The following is a 6000-nucleotide window of genomic DNA, read 5'->3' as shown; positions in this document are numbered from 1 at the left end:
CTCAATTTGTTTTCAGCAATGGTCTTGTTCTGATGACAGGATGAATCAAAAAGCTATCTGGTTTCTGGCTTTGGGAGAGAATCACAAACATATTTGCCTGTTCTACATTTTACCTGTTCTACATTTTACTAATTATTACTTTACTAAAGGAATAATAGACTATGAAACCTATATGTTTTTAATAACCCATTTAAATAAACTATTCCCATTAATAAAATTCAGGACCCCTTTGGGGGTGATTCATAGTACATCGGGTGTCAAATGAAAGGGCCTTAAGAAATTTGGGGGGTACCAGATCGTGGGTGCTCCCTCTGGTGTTGTGGCTGTCACTCACTTTGGAGAAGTAGTTAGACAGGTATATGAGGGCACTGTCCCTTTGAGTATCTTTACCAATCCCGGTGACCCTGTCTTCTACTTAAAGGAGGAGTTCACCCAAAAAATTACTTATTTTCTATCAATTACACACCCCATGAAGCCTTCATTTCATGGATTTTTTTTTGTTTTTGTGGCATTCCTAAGACAATAATTTGATGACTGTGTGTATTTCCGTTAGGAGACACAAATAATCTACTTTGTGTCTCCTACCGATACATTAGCCGGGAGACGGGAATCAAATTATTAGCTTAGGAATGCGACAAAAACAAAAAAGAATCCATGGATTCAAGGCTTCATAGGGTGTGCAATTGATAGAAAATAAGTCATTTTTTGGGTGAACTCCTCCTTTAAGCTAAGTTTAGAACCAAGAGGTGCAAGGCAAGCATAATCAAAATGGCATTGAAAGTTTTCCATTAATTGTAGTGGAGTACTGTAAGTAGGCTACAACATTTTCCTATTGGATGTATAGTGGAGAAGAAGTATTGAAAAATGGACATACTCAAGTAAAGTAAAAGCACCTCAAAATTGTACTTAAATATTAGTACTTGAGTAAATGTACTTAGTTACTTTCCACCACTGACAAAGTAGCCCAACTGGGCCAAAGCTCTGTCGGGACAAGCCACTTCAGGGTCTCCAAAACTCTGCGACAACCGGTTGAGGAAACTGTAAAGAAGATATGGAATTGTGTGTTCACAAGTGTGACTGTTGCACTGCCCAGGAAGGCCCTAATTCCGGTGCTCATGCCCTGCTGCAACAGTACCAGGTGGGTGCCCTCCTCCTGGAATGTGTCGGGGTTGACATTCTGGGCCCTTTTCTTGTCACTAACCATGGAAACTGCTATGTCATATAGTATTGATGGGCTGCATGTTTAACAAAGTTGTGAGAGGCATACTCTGTTCTGGACCAGAGCACTTCTACTATGGCAGAAAAATGCCGAGATGTTCTGCCCATGAAGAGCACCACAATGACATAATAATAATAATAATAATAACTTCTAGGCACAGGTTTTCCAATAGGTCTGTCAGTCTCTGGGAGTCTCTACACCCCCATTGTGTCTGCTGGCTAAGACAGTCTGGAGATGGAGGCAAGAAAAGGTTAAAGTAATACAATGCAGGTCCACAAATAACGATTTTTAGCAGCCTCTGCTGGTCATTACCGTCACTGCAGGCTGTTCGTTTATTCCTCCGTTACCCAGAATTCCATTTGTTTTCACCGGAAGACGGAAGCGTTTCAAAAAGCGTTCTTTTAATTGTTTTATACTATCTGTGGATCGTTTCTCTTAGCCAGTGGAGCTTTAGTTACCGTGAGCTGTGTTTTCTTTTTCTGTTGTTTTTCGATCTTCAAATCCTACAATCTCGTAAAAACAGCGTGAGGTTCCTTTTTGTTATTAGCGCGGTAGTTCCTGGCCAAACAGGAAACCGGTGCGGTAGTTCCTGGCCAAACAGGAAACCGGTGCATTTCCGTTTCCGTCTTCCGGCCGGATGACGTCATTTTCGCGGGAAAGGCTCACCGAGCCACCTTTTCAATAGAAATTATAATAGAAAAGGCTTTCGGGGGTGAAATTCATGGAGTGGGTGTTGTGAAACATTTGCCACTCACAAAAGATATACAATTTAACTTTAGTTTTGTTGAAAAAGTTACCTAGTATTACTTTAAGATGTATGACTAAGCGCCAAATAATATGAAAGTATCTATTGTTCAAGTTAATGCAACACATTTACGTATGTCTGTCAATAAGATAATTTGTCCTGGCAACACATTTCGCTTGACTTAAGGAACCTGCCAGCTGTCAGAATGTCAGAATGTACGGTTCCAAGATATGGGTTTACAGCTTGATCAAGCTCTCCCACGCACGCGCACACACGCACACAAACACACACACACACACACACACAGGCACGTGCACACATAGACATCAAAGGGGGCTTGAGCCCCTGCCCTTTTAAGCACAGGATAAAAATATACATTTCCGTTCAAATATATGGGTTGCTACATTTTTTTCAAAAACAAACAGACATACATACAGGTGCGTCAATTGTTACAGGTATAATGCATAGTTTTCTATGCATTTCGGGTTTTTTGGGGGGTTTGACCCCCAATTTTTTAGATAGGTGTCCCTTATTTCAATCTCTGGGAGTTGGCAACCCTAACCTTGCCATACCTTAGCTTTTGCTGAACTGATGCCACTGGACATACACACAAAATGAACAGGTACAGTGAAAAGAATATGATGTTAAAATGTACATTTTCTTATAACAATAACAATAACAAGTGTAGTGTGTGTTACAAAATCGAAAAATCCAAAATAGGACCGTCATTTTTAGCTTGCGGCCCCTTGGACTTTTGGTATTTTGCTGAGTGGCCCCTGAGCCATCTTAAGTTGAGTAGCCCTGCCGTACCTGAATGCAGCGTTCAAGAGAATTACCTTTTCCAAACTCTCCTGAACTTGAATGCAAGCATTTTATGTTGAAAGAATTGCATCTCCAGTATTGGCTTGAATCTTGAAAGCTAGTTGAGTGCGGCATCACGCACCGAAAATAGCCAATCTCAAGGCTCACAACGCGTCGCAGCGCGACGCGTTGTGAGCTTGGAGATCGGCTATTTTCTGTATTTTCACCAAAAGTGCCCTTTTGGAAACTTCAGCCCCTGCCCCTCTAACATTCTCTGCACGTCCCTGCACACACACACACACACACACACACACACACACACACACACACACACACACACACAATCCTGTCTAGTGTGTCACCATCTCCCTCATTACAGGACTCCATGGTGGAAGGAAGTCATTAGTCATTTATGAAATACAAATCGAGTTGTTGACATGGTTCCGGACGTTTTCTTCCCAGCAACTTTACAGTTACTAGGCCGATGCCCGTTAGGAACGATGCCCATTGGAAATGCATGCATGCCCCTCCAGTTCTGCAATACCCTCCTTACTGCAGTCATCATCATAGTATTTGGAGGCCAGTCTATGACATGTACTATGATGTCATACTGATTACAACAGGGATAAAAGGGACACAGACAGACATTCAGATACAGAGATATTTGGATTTTCGGTTCTATTTGGAATTTGCTTTGAACTGCCGGTCAACCGAATTCCCACTCAGAGTCGGGACAACACACCCTCAGGTCCTTAATTGGCAATACAACTGACAGTGCTCCAGTTATGCAAAAGAGACTGACACGGACAGACATATTTCATGCATTTATAAAATAGATTATGTTGCTGTAATCCACAGATGTAAAATAAATTTCTTTGGGCAGAAGTAATATTTCCATAAGTATAAGAAAGTACCTAAATGTCACAAGAGACGCCAGCCATAGTGTATTTAGTAGTTAATAGATAACTATAGAACAGGACCAGGACAGAGACAGCCCAAAGAAATGTTAAACATCTACAGTCGGAAATTTGGTTCATGCTAAACTCTGAACAAAGACAGCACAGAGAAATACAAAAATCTACAGTTAGGAATTAGCTTAAGTTGTTATCTGCATGAAAAAGACACACAGAGATGCAAAATGCCTTAGCTAGAAATGTTAGCTCATGGTATGGTATCTGACTCCCACGTAAATAATTACAATATTACAACTGTGCCAAGCTCAGTCAGCCAATGTTTTTCGCCAGCTGTTAGAATGAGGAGTTTTGTCATTCCAGAGGGAGTGTGCCTTATTCCTGTATTTATTATTATAAACATGTACTACTCTGTACATAGTGTTTTATTTTGTGATGTTGATGAATTAAATACCTATAGGTAGGACCCCAATGGAAACAAGACCGCAAGGACTTTTTTGGTGTTATCCTTTTGGACAAAATGTTTGACTGCACTTGTGCTGTTTTTACATTTCAGTATATAATATTCAATCAATCAATCAATGATGTCATACTGGCCACCTGGTCAAACCAAATTCCCACTCAGTCGGGACAACACATCCTCAGGTCCTTTAGGCGGGTGCAGTTATGAAAAAAAAGCACCTTACCCAAAACAAATTGCAACAAAACGTTTTTCAACAGTTTTTTGTAGTATTAGGTGTCCTTAATAACATACTAAAAGTTTGATCACTTGAAAGGTGTTATTTTCAAGATGGCGTCCAAAATGGCCAAAAAATCTTTAAAATAACCTAACTCCTTCATTATTTATCCTAGACAAGTACTTTTTGTGTCTAACCCTATGTTTTGGGGGCATAGAAATCCACAGGACTTGTCCAAATTGCAGAGATACATTTAGATAATTGTGAAATCCAATATTTAGTTTTTGACTCTATTAAAACACTCTGAAATGTTCACCCGTTTCAACTAGTTATATTTGTTTTACTGGAACAAGGCTTCAAGATATCCTCAAAACACAACAAAACAATAGTCACAATTTTCAGTCATTCAGAAGGTGGCAGAGAAAGAGAATATTGTCAGTTGATATAGTATTGCTTGCAATATTTAAACATTTTGGATAGCTCTGCGGATCAAATGTGAATCAAACTGTCATCTTGTAGACACAAGATTTTGAAAAACTTTTTTAACACATTAGGAAGGCAATCAGTGTGAGTGTGTAAAAAGGGGTGGCTACGGAGGTTAGTGCAGAGCTGTCAGAACCCATTTCTTTACTGGGTGCCTAGGCAGAGGGAGTATGAGGGTGGGGTTGTGCGAGGAGGTAAAATGGGGTCTGGTGTAGAGTTTAGTGGGCCTAGGGTTCCCCTCAGGTGGGTACAGGGGAGTATGGGGAGTGGGGGTCACTGGATTGCTCCGTGGGCACTTGGAGCACAGAAGAGCAAATTTATAGGAGCCAAGGAGACCCTGAGCTTCTCCTCTCCCCCATGTCCGAGGTGCAAAACCTTCAACAGTTGGCTCAGACATGTCCCATTAAAGCTATAGTGGGGCACTTGGGAGCTCAGGACGAGTGCTCATAGGCAGCTAAAGAGAATGGGGCTTGTCAGCCCCTGATGCACGTTGTGCATCGCGATAGCCAAATTCCAATTTTTAAGTGTCCATCCTCAAGTCCTCCACTCCCGCCTAAGCCCTGCCTCCGAGCGAGGAGGCGAGGAGTCAAGGAGCGTAATTTTGAAGTGATAGCAATTATGACGTGTCACACAGTTGGATTGCTGGACTATTCCAGAGCTCAGAGGGTTGTCATGTGGAGGAGGAGAAATTATACGCCACGCATTTCAACAAAGACAGTTCCCCAAACGATACATGAAAGATACACTTGTATCTTGCCAGATTTCACTCCAAGTGGCTTAGGGAGCCTGCGCTCACCTCACGCTGGAGGACAGAGTGAGGAGGAGGCAGAAATGAAGCTTATGCGTTAGGCTGAGAGGAGTATCCCTATGTCGCCTGGCTCACTGGATAGTCCCACTGGTCCCAAGTGGACCTCCATGCTGGCTCCTATGCCCGAGATGGGCACTCGTGAGTGGGCATAGTTAGTGAGGAGGGATTTTTAAAGTTAAAATTATCCAGACAAAAAGATCAAAGTTCAAGGTTATTGCCAGCAGTACCAATCACAAAATAAAATACATGTGAAATTAATTTTGCACTTAAACCCCACACAACTACTACAATCTCAGGAATAAGATGTCTGTGACAAGCAAATCTGAACCCTATCCGGGCACACTCCTCTACCCGCC

The sequence above is a fragment of the Gymnoscopelus braueri genome (assembly GCF_963280865.1).
Source record: "Gymnoscopelus braueri genome assembly, chromosome: 3".
Taxonomy (NCBI): Eukaryota; Metazoa; Chordata; class Actinopteri; order Myctophiformes; family Myctophidae; genus Gymnoscopelus; species Gymnoscopelus braueri.
The sequence above is the reverse complement of the archived record's forward strand: the minus strand, read 5'-3'. Positions refer to the sequence as shown.